We start from the raw sequence: 18,956 nt of genomic DNA, 5'->3' as shown, positions 1-18,956 counted from the left end.
GCCCATCCGGATAGGAACCTAATGATGTAGCCTACATGGCATCATTAGAGATGGTTTACCTGTTATGCGTAGGCTTACTTAGCCGCATAACGCCATCATACCGAGCACGCGAGTGTGTATACAGCAAATGAGTAAAACGCCTTCAGGCCCTCACAAGCACACTGCAACGGTAGTTCAGGTATGTGCCTCTGGGATCCAAGATCAGGGCAGTCCCACAGACAACTCAAGGACCCACGGTCCGAATCGTAACTTAGTACCGGGTCTACTTTGATTCTAGCATACCACACGCATAACAAGCGTCAATCACACAATACAATCAATACCGATCGTTTAACCAAAACGACGGTGTTAGCAGGATTTTCATGTATAAAACATAATGGCATAACATTCTCAATTATGGATATCACATCACAATAAGCAATAAACAACCATGCCATGCTTAACACAAGAATTATTATTATTCAATTGGTAAAGACATAAGTTCCCATACTAATTCGTTGATTCGCTAAGTGGGGCTCCACTATTATTAAATCAATAATTCTGGTTTGGGGACCTATTTAATTAGAAAGTACACGTCGCTAGCTTTCCAACGATATAAAGTTTGCGCAATTCCGATACCCGAGCAGGAAGTTATGACTTTCTAAAGTTTGCTGATTTTTGCACTTTTGCCCAGCGTAACGGGTTACGCCAAAACCGTAACCGGTTACGGGCACGAAAAATAGCCCAGAATTGCATTTTCAGCAGCGTAACCGGTTACACCAACAACCGTAACCGGTTACACTGAACCAGAACTATTTTTCTGCATTTTTAGGAGCTCTAAACCAGTCCCAATTGTCCTATATCAATTCCAATCATCATGATTCAATTCTGAACGAATTTCCAACATGCAATAGTGATCTAATGTACACATTACATACATAAAACACAATCTAAGCATTAGTCAAGCATGCATTACATAAAACTATCAATTAGCAATTTATCACATTTATCATTCATTTAAGCATGCAATATGTTTATCTCAATCTAAACCCTTGACATGCATTCTTCCCCAAATCCTACCCAAGTTCTATCTAAAGGACTCACCTTGCTAAAATGGAGGTTTAGAAAGATGTTGTTTGCTGCCATTGGACTCCCACCATAGCCAAAGTTTCACTCCATCTTCATCAAATCTGTAATCACACTTGTACCCACTTTCAGCATCACTGACACAACTTCAAGGTCAGTTTTCTCCTTCGAAACAGAAGCTATGAACGCGAACCATAGGTGCAAATCGAAGAGAAATTCGTTAGCTATCCAATGGGACCAGAATCGTTACGATCGGAGTTACGAGTTGAGAGTTATACCTGATTTAGTGGAGCTGTACCAAGAGTTGCGAAAATGACTTCTTGCACATAAGCTCTCCTTTCTCCTCCATGCTTCCAAGATCTTTTCTCTCAAAATTCTGATTTGCATAGATCCTTTACCAAACATGTCCTTATGTTCCCATGCAATTATTATTTAAGGTCCAATGTGCCCTTTAACTAAGTGGTATTTACAATGATGCCACTTATTTCAATTCCAACCAATCCTCTTTGTTTCTAACCATTCCACTAATTCTTCTAATAATCATTCTTTAGATTAATAGGAAATAAGGTCAATGTACATTCTAATTATCAGTTAACCAATTAATGATAATTACCAGTGTCGGAGATTCGGGGTATTACATTCTCCCCCCTTAAATAGAATTCGTCCTCGAATTCCTTCCGTTCACCATGAAAACCAACTCTTCCTATCAATCCAATCAAAGGGAAGAACGTTACTCACATTCCTTTTTAGATAATCTCACTGCTCTGCCTAATGGTCATCCCATACGAAGAAGCATAATCTGCCAAAACGCTTGCATCCCACTACACATGATTAGAAACCTCAACTCTCAAGCAACACGTCTAATCTGATACTTCGTCTTGACACACCTGGGGAAAGGATCCTTCCAGGGTCCTTGACCTTCACTGCTCTGCACTAGATTTCCAAAACTTCAAAAACTTTAATAATCCACTCATGTCGGATATCCTTCGTTTCATTCTCTGGTGTGTTCACCCTCGTTCAACAAACATTAATGATTCAGTCAGCTCCTTGAATTACTTCCCACTTGAGAATTACCGCCACAACGTCGCTTCTGCGATAACACTTCAAGTTATTCTCTACTTGAGTCCATACAATGTCATTAGGTGATCTCCAAATTCCTCGGTCTTAACCTCTGATTCCTAAAGTCTTAGGATGATTGTTCCAAATTTATCTTTACTTATACAACTGTCACCGTAAACCGTGAAGGTGTAATCGTCTTGCAACTATCGCCTTGACATTCGACAACTTCGAACAAGATTCTACTGATAAGACGCGAAATTCAACAACTGACCTGTAACCATTGTACCAGTCTTCCTGTACAATCATAGTACACAAGGCATAACTACAAAGAACTTGCGCCAACTGAATGTCCTCTCTAGCCTTCAGCATTTCGACGGTCTGATACGCAGTCCAACCCTTGTGACTTGCAAGCTAAACTGATGACCTACGAACGTCGTACTGCATGCCATCCACAAAAAGTATTCCCAAGCTGGTCCATAGACAACACCTCTCGAGTTTATGGTGGATCCTCGAGTGATTGGAATGAACGAAACGCTGCTTCGACAATTTCCCTTAGGAAGATACTTTCATCCCAACATAAAATCCTACAAAAGTCTGTTCGTTCCTACCTCAGACTTATCTGATTCTTCCTTGATCCGTTGCGCTACTCTGATTCCAACAAGTCACACAACTTGAAATCCTCTGAGTCACGTTATATCCATAATTCACTTAGTTCCCATTAATACACAATAATTCCTTATCTACAGTCGTCCAATTACAACACGTGCCAGAACTCCATATACATCCATCATCGACTACAACTCTTTGAAGTTGCGTACTTTCCAGAATCAAGCTTCTACTTACTCTGCCATTCCATATAGTTCATCTACCACAACTTAGGTACACATTTCATCCTCAGGACATTGAAACCCAAAAATTCACTGGCTTAGAGGTTCGTCCTTGTCACTGATTTCTACAGCGTACATCTGCTGGGTTTGTCATTCCAACAAATCTTGTTGCTCAACCGGTATTTAGAACCCTTCACGATGTACTGCAGCTCATGATAACTCTAGCAGTTTTACACAACTTCTACCCAACCATACACCTTCATTCTCTTAGCGTAGTATCACCTCTGATAACTCGTGCGACTTACAGATATAAAAATCCACCCATAGCCACACTCTATTCACACAGTCATCTAACGTCTGATCTATCTCTGACCTAAACTGACTTCCTCGGCGGCTGCATCCTTCATTGCGGTGCTTCTAACAGTCAGAGTGTAGCCACAATGCAAGAAATTGCACTTTGCACTCGAACATCTCTCTTATAAACTCCTTAGCAGTTCCTAAACCAAAATGTCCATGCTTTACCAAGATTAACACTTCTCCATTCAGAGTATCTAGCAATACCTTACCGGACACATCTCACATCGAGCCGATCCAAGATACAACTTGCATATTCCATCACCGGTCGCCAATGGTACATGATAGCCACTCACTATGCTGACCAGGATATCATGACCGCACATGAGTCTCACTCTAGACACTCATGGAAAAATGCCAACTTAACACTTCACGATACGAGAACATCCCCAAGGTACAATCGGATACTAACTCATGCGATCACGATCACTCAGAGTCTCCATAAGTATAGTATTGGATCTTGATCCATCACATCGTCGCCTGTCTAGTTATTCCTCTACTATCGAGTGCGATGTATGGATCCTTATCCCACATACCTTATGAGAGTCTGGATCTGTGTCTCACGAGTGCCAAATCAGAATTCCACCTTGAGCTTCAGATCACCTTCGTCCCACACATGTAGGAAAAAGGATGACTCACGCATCTCGTGCACAATAGCGATACTGTGGCATTATACCCGTCTAGTAGTACCAACATGGTGGTCCAACTCCGAGGCCATGTATCCAGGTAACCTACCTCAGTGGCGTATAATGATCCCCACGTGTATCCTATAGTCGCAACCGACAAGTGTCTGAACAGGCCTCCAACAGGTTCATCGTTCCTCAAGTCCTTCGAATCATACTCCTCAGGATGCTAAAACCTGAGAGTGCTACACACCAAGGTTTACTTACTCGGAAAGCCAAAACGCCAAGCACGAAGATTTGAAGTTCAACTTCGGATTGCCATGCAGTGCGCGTACCCACTCGTCCCACGCATGCATGAGATTCCAAGGATAATTCAATCCAGATAGATCTTAGTTCTTACTCTCCTGTACGCCCAACGCCAAGCGTAGTTCTATGGCTTCACTCGGGGTCAGACAAACAACAACTAACAAGAACTTAGGTTACTGCATTTCACGCTTCTACATCATTTCATGTTCCATCCAGCGTAGTTCTAGAACTTAAATACAAAATGATAAGAACATAAATACATATCCTCTTCTATCGACAAGGTATTCAAGCTTCGCCAATCTCAAGTTACCACACTCATACATTCCACCAACATCTACTAGGTACCTACTCTCGCTTAGGGTACTTCAAGTTGGATCAGGATCTATTACTTCATCCACCCAATTATTGTCCGTACCAGCGCAATCAGAAAGGTCTGACTTATGTGTCCGCACTTCCAAAGGTCATTCTGTCCTATCAGCTCACCAGTCACACTCAACACCGGCAGCATTATCAGTACTGACTCCTACTAATTTACAGCTCAACACCTTCGGAGAATCTCACTTACAAGGCTCCTACTCATTCCTGTTTGGATTTCCCTTGCTATTACCATGACTTAGAGAAATCTTCACTTCGTCCAATCAAAATCCTGGGGGTTCAAGCTGTCTCCATCCACTCCTTGACAGTTTGGGTATTACTACTTTGTGTCGAACGCTCTCCTTAAGCTTGACGACTCCAATATCATCCACTTAAAACGTCCAACAATTCATTACTCATCCCACTCCAACAACTTAGGTTCACAACCTTACAGGCTTACGAGTCCTCGTGGCGGCTCTGCCGTAATCCTACTGTCTCACACTCAGTCGATGAGTTGATCAAGTTCAACAACTGAATGAGATATCAGTAAAATCAGGCTAGCAACGCACACTTGAGAGGAGGAAAAGGAATTGCTAGTGATGTCTCATGGCTCGGCCGAGAATCGACCTGCTCTGATACCAACTGTAACACCCCATACATAACTGACTAGTATATTATGCATGAAACATTAAAATTGATATTGAGTACATACAAAAGCTATAGATATAGAGAGATCCATATAAAATACAACATGAAATTCTACTAAGAATTACAACACATGTGTCTTCAATGGATCTGCACAGCGGAAAATGAGATCTGACGAGGTCTCCGAGCCGTCACCACTTTAAGCCGTCCATCCGAACCTGCTATCTGTCAAACACTACTAAACTGCACCTGAAAAAAATATAAGTTGATTGGGGTGAGATTACTAAATCTCAGTGAGTCCTCCTATCCTATGGGTCCACTCGGTTCTACAGGGTACATGCATCACAAACCGAATCCACCATTGATCCGGGGTTTATCCTCACATCCGGTACAAGTACGGAGCAAACACATGAATCGTCCACCATAGGAGTCATCGCATCACAGTACACAAATAGTACAACAAACACGTATGCAGACCCATACCCATGTACGGGGAATCCAGAAGTACGTTAATACCACTAGACTAAGTTACTAACACACCCTCGGTGGGTTCACCCATGCCTATTTGTCAAGAGACTTACACAAGCACCCTGCAAGAATGATTAAATGGGTTCGCACAAGCCTACATGGCTGCGAGATGACCTTGCCTAAGAGGCGACATCGTCCCATTAACCATCTGTACGCACGTGGTGTTAACAGCAAGTGCAACACGCCGTCTTGACGCATGAGCCCATCCGGATAGGAACCTAATGATGTAGCCTACATGGCATCATTAGAGATGGTTTACCTGTTATGCGTAGGCTTACTTAGCCGCATAACGCCATCATACCGAGCACGCGAGTGTGTATACAGCAAATGAGTAAAACGCCTTCAGGCCCTCACAAGCACACTGCAACGGTAGTTCAGGTATGTGCCTCTGGGATCCAAGATCAGGGCAGTCCCACAGACAACTCAAGGACCCACGGTCCGAATCGTAACTTAGTACCGGGTCTACTTCGATTCTAGCATACCACACGCATAACAAGCGTCAATCACACAATACAATCAATACCGATCGTTTAACCAAAACGACGGTGTTAGCAGGATTTTCATGTATAAAACATAATGACATAACATTCTCAATTATGGATATCACATCACAATAAGCAATAAACAACCATGCCATGCTTAACACAAGAATTATTATTATTCAATTGGTAAAGACATAAGTTCCCATACTAATTCGTTGATTCGCTAAGTGGGGCTCCACTATTATTAAATCAATAATTCTGGTTTGGGGACCTATTTAATTAGAAAGTACACGTCGCTAGCTTTCCAACGATATAAAGTTTGCGCAATTCCGATACCCGAGCAGGAAGTTATGACTTTCTAAAGTTTGCTGATTTTTGCACTTTTGCCCAGCGTAACGGGTTACGCCAAAACCGTAACCGGTTACGGGCACGAAAAACAGCCCAGAATTGCATTTTCAGCAGCGTAACCGGTTACACCAACAACCGTAACCGGTTACACTGAACCAGAACTATTTTTCTGCATTTTTAGGAGCTCTAAACCAGTCCCAATTGTCCTATATCAATTCCAATCATCATGATTCAATTCTGAACGAATTTCCAACATGCAATAGTGATCTAATGTACACATTACGTACATAAAACACAATCTAAGCATTAGTCAAGCATGCATTACATAAAACTATCAATTAGCAATTTATCACATTTATCATTCATTTAAGCATGCAATATGTTTATCTCAATCTAAACCCTTGACATGCATTCTTCCCCAAATCCTACCCAAGTTCTATCTAAAGGACTCACCTTGCTAAAATGGAGGTTTAGAAAGATGTTGTTTGCTGCCATTGGACTCCCACCATAGCCAAAGTTTCACTCCATCTTCATCAAATCCGTAATCACACTTGTACCCACTTTCAGCATCACTGACACAACTTCAAGGTCAGTTTTCTCCTTCGAAACAGAAGCTATGAACGCGAACCATAGGTGCAAATCGAAGAGAAATTCGTTAGCTATCCAATGGGACCAGAATCGTTACAATCGGAGTTACGAGTTGAGAGTTATACCTGATTTAGTGGAGCTGTACCAAGAGTTGCGAAAATGACTTCTTGCACATAAGCTCTCCTTTCTCCTCCATGCTTCCAAGATCTTTTCTCTCAAAATTCTGAGTTGCATAGATCCTTTACCAAACATGTCCTTATGTTCCCATGCAATTATTATTTAAGGTCCAATGTGCCCTTTAACTAAGTGGTATTTACAATGATGCCACTTATTTCAATTCCAACCAATCCTCTTTGTTTCTAACCATTCCACTAATTCTTCTAATAATCATTCTTTAGATTAATAGGAAATAAGGTCAATGTACATTCTAATTATCAGTTAACCAATTAATGATAATTACCAGTGTCGGAGATTCGGGGTATTACATTCTCCCCCCCTTAAATAGAATTCGTCCTCGAATTCCTTCCGTTCACCATGAAAACCAACTCTTCCTATCAATCCAATCAAAGGGAAGAACGTTACTCACATTCCTTTTTAGATAATCTCACTGCTCTGCCTGATGGTCATCCCATACGAAGAAGCATAATCTGCCAAAACGCTTGCATCCCACTACACATGATTAGAAACCTCAACTCTCAAGCAACATGTCTAATCTGATACTTCGTCTTGACACACCTGGGGAAAGGATCCTTCCAGGGTCCTTGACCTTCACTGCTCTGCACTAGATTTCCAAAACTTCAAAAACTTTAATAATCCACTCATGTCGGATATCCTTCGTTTCATTCTCTGGTGTGTTCACCCTCGTTCAACAAACATTAATGATTCAGTCAGCTCCTTGAATTACTTCCCACTTGAGAATTACCGCCACAACGTCGCTTCTGCGATAACACTTCAAGTTATTCTCTACTTGAGTCCATACAATGTCATTAGGTGATCTCCAAATTCCTCGGTCTTAACCTCTGATTCCTAAAGTCTTAGGATGATTGTTCCAAATTTATCTTTACTTATACAACTGTCACCGTAAACCGTGAAGGTGTAATCGTCTTGCAACTATCGCCTTGACATTCGACAACTTCGAACAAGATTCTACTGATAAGACGCGAAATTCAACAACTGACCTGTAACCATTGTACCAGTCTTCCTGTACAATCATAGTACACAAGGCATAACTACAAAGAACTTGCGCCAACTGAATGTCCTCTCTAGCCTTCAGCATTTCGACGGTCTGATACGCAGTCCAACCCTTGTGACTTGCAAGCTAAACTGATGACCTACGAACGTCGTACTGCATGCCATCCACAAAAAGTATTCCCAAGCTGGTCCATAGACAACACCTCTCGAGTTTATGGTGGATCCTCGAGTGATTGGAATGAACGAAACGCTGCTTCGACAATTTCCCTTAGGAAGATACTTTCATCCCAACATAAAATCCTACAAAAGTCTGTTCGTTCCTACCTCAGACTTATCTGATTCTTCCTTGATCCGTTGCGCTACTCTGATTCCAACAAGTCACACAACTTGAAATCCTCTGAGTCACGTTATATCCATAATTCACTTAGTTCCCATTAATACACAATAATTCCTTATCTACAGTCGTCCAATTACAACACGTGCCAGAACTCCATATACATCCATCATCGACTACAACTCTTTGAAGTTGCGTACTTTCCAGAATCAAGCTTCTACTTACTCTGCCATTCCATATAGTTCATCTACCACAACTTAGGTACACATTTCATCCTCAGGACATTGAAACCCAAAAATTCACTAGCTTAGAGGTTCGTCCTTGTCACTGATTTCTACAGCGTACATCTGCTGGGTTTGTCATTCCAACAAATCTTGTTGCTCAACCGGTATTTCGAACCCTTCACGATGTACTGCAGCTCATGATAACTCTAGCAGTTTTACACAACTTCTACCCAACCATACACCTTCATTCTCTTAGCGTAGTATCACCTCTGATAACTCGTGCGACTTACAGATATAAAAATCCACCCATAGCCACACTCTATTCACACAGTCATCTAACGTCTGATCTATCTCTGACCTAAACTGACTTCCTCGGCGGCTGCATCCTTCATTGCGGTGCTTCTAACAGTCAGAGTGTAGCCACAATGCAAGAAATTGCACTTTGCACTCGAACATCTCTCTTATAAACTCCTTAGCAGTTCCTAAACCAAAATGTCCATGCTTTACCAAGATTAACACTTCTCCATTCAGAGTATCTAGCAATACCTTATCGGACACATCTCACATCGAGCCGATCCAAGATACAACTTGCATATTCCATCACCGGTCGCCAATGGTACATGATAGCCACTCACTATGCTGACCAGGATATCATGACCGCACATGAGTCTCACTCTAGACACTCATGGAAAAATGCCAACTTAACACTTCACGAAACGAGAACATCCCCAAGGTACAATCGGATACTAACTCATGCGATCACGATCACTCAGAGTCTCCATAAGTATAGTATTGGATCTTGATCCATCACATCGTCGCCTGTCTAGTTATTCCTCTACTATCGAGTGCGATGTATGGATCCTTATCCCACATACCTTATGAGAGTCTGGATCTGTGTCTCACGAGTGCCAAATCAGAATTCCACCTTGAGCTTCAGATCACCTTCGTCCCACACATGTAGGAAAAAGGATGACTCACGCATCTCGTGCACGATAGCGATACTGTGGCATTATACCCGTCTAGTAGTACCAACATGGTGGTCCAACTCCGAGGCCATGTATCCAGGTAACCTACCTCAGTGGCGTATAATGATCCCCACGTGTATCCTATAGTCGCAACCGACAAGTGTCTGAACAGGCCTCCAACAGGTTCATCGTTCCTCAAGTCCTTCGAATCATACTCCTCAGGATGCTAAAACCTGAGAGTGCTACACACCAAGGTTTACTTACTCGGAAAGCCAAAACGCCAAGCACGAAGATTTGAAGTTCAACTTCGGATTGCCATGTAGTGCGTGTACCCACTCGTCCCACGCATGCATGAGATTCCAAGGATAATTCAATCCAGATAGATCTTAGTTCTTACTCTCCTGTACGCCCAACGCCAAGCGTAGTTCTATGGCTTCACTCGGGGTCAGACAAACAACAACTAACAAGAACTTAGGTTACTGCATTTCACGCCTCTACATCATTTCATGTTCCATCCAGCGTAGTTCTAGAACTTAAATACAAAATGATAAGAACAGAAATACATATCCTCTTCTATCGACAAGGTATTCAAGCTTCGCCAATCTCAAGTTACCACACTCATACATTCCACCAACATCTACTAGGTACCTACTCTCGCTTAGGGTACTTCAAGTTGGATCAGGATCTATTACTTCATCCACCCAATTATTGTCCGTACCAGCGCAATCAGAAAGGTCTGACTTATGTGTCCGCACTTCCAAAGGTCATTCTGTCCTATCAGCTCACCAGTCACACTCAACACCGGCAGCATTATCAGTACTGACTCCTACTAATTTACAGCTCAACACCTTCGGAGAATCTCACTTACAAGGCTCCTACTCATTCCTGTTTGGATTTCCCTTGCTATTACCATGACTTAGAGAAATCTTCACTTCGTCCAATCAAAATCCTGGGGGTTCAAGCTGTCTCCATCCACTCCTTGACAGTTTGGGTATTACTACTTTGTGTCGAACGCTCTCCTTAAGCTTGACGACTCCAATATCATCCACTTAAAACGTCCAACAATTCATTACTCATCCCACTCCAACAACTTAGGTTCACAACCTTACAGGCTTACGAGTCCTCGTGGCGGCTCTGCCGTAATCCTACTGTCTCACACTCAGTCGATGAGTTGATCAAGTTCAACAACTGAATGAGATATCAGTAAAATCAGGCTAGCAACGCACACTTGAGAGGAGGAAAAGGAATTGCTAGTGATGTCTCATGGCTCGGCCGAGAATCGACCTGCTCTGATACCAACTGTAACACCCCATACATAACTGACTAGTATATTATGCATGAAACATTAAAATTGATATTGAGTACATACAAAAGCTATAGATATAGAGAGATCCATATAAAATACAACATGAAATTCTACTAAGAATTACAACACATGTGTCTTCAATGGATCTGCACAGCGGAAAATGAGATCTGACGAGGTCTCCGAGCCGTCACCACTTTAAGCCGTCCATCCGAACCTGCTATCTGTCAAACACTACTAAACTGCACCTGAAAAAAAAATATAAGTTGATTGGGGTGAGATTACTAAATCTCAGTGAGTCCTCCTATCCTATGGGTCCACTCGGTTCTACAGGGTACATGCATCACAAACCGAATCCACCATTGATCCGGGGTTTATCCTCACATCCGGTACAAGTACGGAGCAAACACATGAATCGTCCACCATAGGAGTCATCGCATCACAGTACACAAATAGTACAACAAACACGTATGCAGACCCATACCCATGTACAGGGAATCCAGAAGTACGTTAATACCACTAGACTAAGTTACTAACACACCCTCGGTGGGTTCACCCATGCCTATTTGTCAAGAGACTTACACAAGCACCCTGCAAGAATGATTAAATGGGTTCGCACAAGCCTACATGGCTGCGAGATGACCTTGCCTAAGAGGCGACATCGTCCCATTAACCATCTGTACGCACGTGGTGTTAACAGCAAGTGCAACACGCCGTCTTGACGCATGAGCCCATCCGGATAGGAACCTAATGATGTAGCCTACATGGCATCATTAGAGATGGTTTACCTGTTATGCGTAGGCTTACTTAGCCGCATAACGCCATCATACCGAGCACGCGAGTGTGTATACAGCAAATGAGTAAAACGCCTTCAGGCCCTCACAAGCACACTGCAACGGTAGTTCAGGTATGTGCCTCTGGGATCCAAGATCAGGGCAGTCCCACAGACAACTCAAGGACCCACGGTCCGAATCGTAACTTAGTACCGGGTCTACTTCGATTCTAGCATACCACACGCATAACAAGCGTCAATCACACAATACAATCAATACCGATCGTTTAACCAAAACGACGGTGTTAGCAGGATTTTTCATGTATAAAACATAATGGCATAACATTCTCAATTATGGATATCACATCACAATAAGCAATAAACAACCATGCCATGCTTAACACAAGAATTATTATTATTCAATTGGTAAAGACATAAGTTCCCATACTAATTCGTTGATTCGCTAAGTGGGGCTCCACTATTATTAAATCAATAATTCTGGTTTGGGGACCTATTTAATTAGAAAGTACACGTCGCTAGCTTTCCAACGATATAAAGTTTGCGCAATTCCGATACCCGAGCAGGAAGTTATGACTTTCTAAAGTTTGCTGATTTTTGCACTTTTGCCCAGCGTAACGGGTTACGCCAAAACCGTAACCGGTTACGGGCACGAAAAACAGCCCAGAATTGCATTTTCAGCAGCGTAACCGGTTACACCAACAACCGTAACCGGTTACACTGAACCAGAACTATTTTTCTGCATTTTTAGGAGCTCTAAACCAGTCCCAATTGTCCTATATCAATTCCAATCATCATGATTCAATTCTGAACGAATTTCCAACATGCAATAGTGATCTAATGTACACATTACGTACATAAAACACAATCTAAGCATTAGTCAAGCATGCATTACATAAAACTATCAATTAGCAATTTATCACATTTATCATTCATTTAAGCATGCAATATGTTTATCTCAATCTAAACCCTTGACATGCATTCTTCCCCAAATCCTACCCAAGTTCTATCTAAAGGACTCACCTTGCTAAAATGGAGGTTTAGAAAGATGTTGTTTGCTGCCATTGGACTCCCACCATAGCCAAAGTTTCACTCCATCTTCATCAAATCCGTAATCACACTTGTACCCACTTTCAGCATCACTGACACAACTTCAAGGTCAGTTTTCTCCTTCGAAACAGAAGCTATGAACGCGAACCATAGGTGCAAATCGAAGAGAAATTCGTTAGCTATCCAATGGGACCAGAATCGTTACGATCGGAGTTACGAGTTGAGAGTTATACCTGATTTAGTGGAGCTGTACCAAGAGTTGCGAAAATGACTTCTTGCACATAAGCTCTCCTTTCTCCTCCATGCTTCCAAGATCTTTTCTCTCAAAATTCTGATTTGCATAGATCCTTTACCAAACATGTCCTTATGTTCCCATGCAATTATTATTTAAGGTCCAATGTGCCCTTTAACTAAGTGGTATTTACAATAATGCCACTTATTTCAATTCCAACCAATCCTCTTTGTTTCTAACCATTCCACTAATTCTTCTAATAATCATTCTTTAGATTAAAAGGAAATAAGGTCAATGTACATTCTAATTATCAGTTAACCAATTAATGATAATTACCAGTGTCGGAGATTCGGGGTATTACAAGATAATAATAAACAATATTACTAATAACTCTATTGTTTAATAAAATAATAGTTATAGACAACAAAATTAAAGTAAAAATTAAAATAGGAAAATGTTAGAATTTAATAAAATAATGAATGTGGCTTTTGATTTGGTCTTTATTTTTTAAGCTAAATAAATGTGATGTTTTGGAACAGCGAGCTACAATGGATCAGCAAGCATACAAATGGGACGCAGAACTATGCAAAACTTCTGAAGATGTGTCTTGCAGAAGTAGTTTATTATGTGTGGATTAAGAGAAATAGAAGAGTTTTTAATGCCCCTATAGTGGAGCCGTTACTTGTCCAGGATGTTTTGGAAAGGATAAAAGGCAGGGTGCATCAAGCCAGCAAATTCAAAGTGTTTATTGATACATTTAGTTAGCCTTAGTTTGTAACTTAGGCCTTGTCTCCATGATACTTGGACCCTTGGGTCAGTGTATGCTTCAACTGTTTTTTGGAATATATATATCCTATTTGCTCCAAAAAAAAAATGTGATGTTAATAAAAAATTAAAGTCATGGAGGTAGCGAGTTGTGGATATTCATTAATTAAATAATAAATAGTCAAAATAATTATTTTTTAGTATGGACGATTTTGTTCTTTTTTGGTTAAATTTGTTTTTCATTATTTTGATATAAAAAATTTGAAAAAAAAAAAAATATTAAATCCTTTTTAGATTATTTGTTTTTTTATTTAATAAAATTTTAAAAATAATTAGTTAAAATTAAATCCTTTCGTAGTATAGTTTTTTATTTTTTTATTTTATTTATTTGTTATACAATTTTGCTAATAAATTTTATTTATTGATTAATAAATAAACCATCCCTGAGCGCCCCTTGTCCTTTTGTCTGTGCCTCGCACGAGTATAAATACTAGTAACATAATGTTATCTACTTAATATAAATCCAAAGTTGTCATGATGACAACCTTGACCATAACCCTAACCCTAAATCCAATGTGGCAACATATTAGAATTCCATTGCTTATGTGGCAACATATTATAATTTAGAATACCACCACCACTATTAATAACAATAATATAATCACTAGCTAATAATGATAGTAAAATAATATAATTTTAAAAAATAAAAAATGTCTAGAGAATTTATGATTTAAAACTATTTTTTAGATTTGACATTGAATAAAAAATTTCTTAAATTTTTTAATTTATAGGTTAAACACTAAATGAATAGTCAAAATTTAGATTAATCTACTCTTATATGGATTATGAATTTAATGTTATTGATATAGTTTTTGTTAGTCTCCTATTCTAAATTTTTTTTATAATTTTTTATTGGTTTTTGTGAATTAGAAGATAATCATGGTAGAATTGTATTACAATTCACTTTTTCAGAATTCTAATATTCATATTAATTATGATTCATAAGTATTATTGTAAATGATCAATGATATTTTATTTAAATTCTAACAAAAGGGTCTAATAAAAAAATATAATTCAATTGTAACGTATGTCACCAAAATAAAACGGTGGAGTATTAATTAATTAAAATTTATAAATGGTGAAGTATTAATTAATTAAAATTCATAAGTATTATTGTAAATTATCAATAATATTTTATTTCAATTGTAACATATGTCACCAAAATAAAACGGTAGAGTATTAATTAATTAAAACTCATAAACGGTGAAGTATTAATTAATTAAAATACATGATTATTATTGTAATAAATGCCCAATAATATTTTATTTAAATTCATAAATAGTGGAGTATTAATTAATTATATATATATATATATAATTATTTTTCATCATTTAATTTATATATTTTTAGAACTTAAAATAACAATAATGAATATAATTACAATAAATTGAATTTAATATTTTATTTATATAATTACAATAATATTTTATTTAAATTAGAATTCATGGAAGATGAATAGTAAAGATAGTGAAATGTTAAAAAAAATAGTACATAAAATACTTTTTAAAAATAATTAATTTAAATATGTAATTGATAAGAAATGTTAATTACTAATTTGATTGATTATTAATTTTTTTTAAAGGTTATCGTTCTATTCATATTCATATTCATGTGTGTATATATATATGTTTGTGTGATGTTGAGTAATCATTATTTTCTACAAACAAATCTTTGATGTGTTTTGGTGGTGTGTGTGTGTATATATATCTCTCTCTGTGTGATGTTGAGTAATCATTATTTTCTACAAACAAATCTTTGATGTGCTTTAGTGGTGTGTGTATATAAACAAATCTTTTATGTGCTTTGGTGGTATGTGTATATATATGTCTTTGTGATGTTGAGTAATCATTATTTTCTACAAATAAATCTTTGATGTGCACTGGTGGTGTTTTTACATTTTTATAATTATTTTTCCACTTTACCTATATGTATTGACATTTGTTTTTGTGACATAATAGAAACTCTAATTATTCTATAAAAAATATTTAAAATTTCAATTATATTGATATAGTTTTTGTAAGTCTCTTATTCTGACTTTTGTTTTCTAATTTTTTATTGTTTTTTGTGAGTTAGAAGATTATGATGATAAAATTATATTGCATTATTACTGTTTCGGAAGTCTAATATTCGTCAGGTAATTTATAAACTCTTTTTTTATTAATGTATTTTTTTTGTTAGAGTTTTATTCTAACTTTATTTCTTATTCTTTATTGACTAACATAAATATAATTATTTTTTCACGTGTATCAGGAATAAAAAGATCTTTTTTTCAATTGTTGTTGCATTGCTGCTCTGAAAGTCTATGGGATGATCGTTCATAAATTTATTTTTTATCCAAATATATTTTCAATTATCGCATTTCTACAATATTACTATTGTATTTCTAAAGTTATTTAAAGAAGAATATTTCCATGGAAATATGATACTTAATAAAAAGAATATGTATTTTTCTACCATCTTATTACATTGGTATTAAAATAAGTTTTAATAATGTTTGGAACCAAAGTTTTTTCAAAGAAATTATGTATGCTATAATACAAAAAGATTAGACACCCCTACTAATAATATTTTTATACACATATGAAATAAATGTTTTATATTTTAATATTTATGACTATTTAATTTTCTCAAGATAGACTCAACAATTGTTAATTTTTTTAAAAATAAAATAAATGGGTTAAGTTTTTATTTTATCTTCCAAAAAGAAAAATGATTATGGAATAAAATATGATTATTTGTAATGGTCTTTATATATTGTTCTATTAACAATATAATAAAAATTTAATCGGAATACATCGACATTATAAATATCTCTTTACACTGACAATGAATCGTAATTGTCGGATATTAAATTATGTTTGACTTTTATTTTAATTATATATAAAGTAATAATTATAAATGGTTGCAATGAACCGACCGTGTAAATTTTATTTACACTAAAAGTGCATAACAATTAACCACATATAATAATATGTAATTAATTTCACAACTATAAATTTTCTCAAATAATAAATTTATTATTTATTATTTGATATTTAAATTTTTTATATTTAATGTAAATAGCTAAAAATAATCTTTTTTTTTGTGGCCATTAAAATGACAATAAGAGAAAATAGAATTAAAAAATTATAAGAATTAAAATTTAGAAAATAAAAAGTTTATGAAAATGTTAATTTAATGAAAATTTAAAAAAGAAAGTAAAATTAGTAAATAATGGTCTGTTAAGAAATGAAAGAAAGTTTAAAAAATAGGGTCATGATAACCAGTGCCCTTGGGAATTAGCATTGCCCGATATATTAAAGTGTTTTATACGTGCAAAATTATATTAAATATAATATGTTACATAAGTTTATTATATATTTTATAGTTATTAAATTTATAATCTAAATTCATATTAACTAATAACTATCACATTTTAAGTAGTAGTAATATTTTATTTTTTATTGAGATTAATATTTTAAAAATATATGAAAATAATTTTCATTAAATTTTTTAAAGTCTTTCCGCGCATCGCGCGGGTTAACGCCTAGTCATATATAAATGTAGAGATTCCGTTTTTTCAACAACAAAAAAAAGAGTAGTGTTTAGTACTTTTACAATGTTAATGAACAAAACCCAAATTTATTTTGTAACATTTTTCTTGTTGTCAGTGATGTTTAGTTCTATCATTGCCTCATCCATTACATCAAGAGGTATCAATTCTTTGATATTATACTTCTCCATTACTTCTTAACTAATAATGCTATTTTTAATTAAACATTATTTTTAAACTTCATGATCACGCACATCTACCGTGAGGCCAATTTTTGTGCCGATTTTATGGCTAACCTTGGTTTGCTTTATAAGCACTTCACTTGGTTTTCTTGTTTACATTTTGATTTATATAGGCAATTTTTGATGGACAAATAAGGCATCCCTAGGATTAGGCTTTGTAACTAAGGGACCTTTTTTTTCTCCTTTTTGTATCCTCTTCTTTTTTAATATATTTCTCTTTATCTTAAAAAAAATTAAAGATTAAAGTATAAATATATTTTATATTGTTTCAATTATAATCATTAATTTTTTCTTTAATATTCTGTTTTTATTTTAATTATCCTAAAAATTACATTTATGAATGGTGGTTATGCATTAAAAAATATTAAAAAAATTCATTTTATATTGATTTCTGATTTTACTAACAAATTATACATTTATTTATTAAATATTATATTTATATGACATCTTCATTTTATTAACACCTAATATTTTATATTGTAGAAGATAGACGTTCCATGACTTTAAAAAATGAGATAGATATTCAGGTATAGCATCATCCTCCTTAATACTATTTATATGTTTTTTTAATATTTATAATCTTTATTATTATTTGATATTTGTTTCAAGTTAAAATCAATGTTTTAAAAACCGAATCGGAGAATGAATTGTTAAAATATATGGGGCAAGGTTCAATCGATTTAACTGTGGTTAAACCATATATTTTATTTAACTAAAAAGATAAAATAAATATATTACTAAATGTCTTAATTAATAAAATTAATTTTTATAATTATATATAAAATAAAATTCTCAAATAATAAATGTAGTACTAATAAACAAGCTTATAATAGAAGAAGAATGAAATGTAAGGCGCGATAACAAATAAAAAACTAGTTTAGGATCAATATTTATATATTGTCTTAATTCCTTCACTCAAAGGCACAAGTTCTTTATCAGTATAATTTTTTTCATCTCTTCCAAGACCAACCATCACTTATCTCATGTCCAACAAACACTACAATATTTTTTCTTTTCCAGTTTACATTTGCATTATCTTCTCGTCTTTCAATTATATATTTTATTTTCCATCCTTTCAATTTTGAATGT

Source organism: Vicia villosa, linkage group LG7 (assembly GCF_029867415.1).
Source record: "Vicia villosa cultivar HV-30 ecotype Madison, WI linkage group LG7, Vvil1.0, whole genome shotgun sequence".
Lineage (NCBI taxonomy): Eukaryota > Viridiplantae > Streptophyta > Magnoliopsida > Fabales > Fabaceae > Vicia > Vicia villosa.
This window is presented reverse-complemented; position numbering follows the sequence as displayed.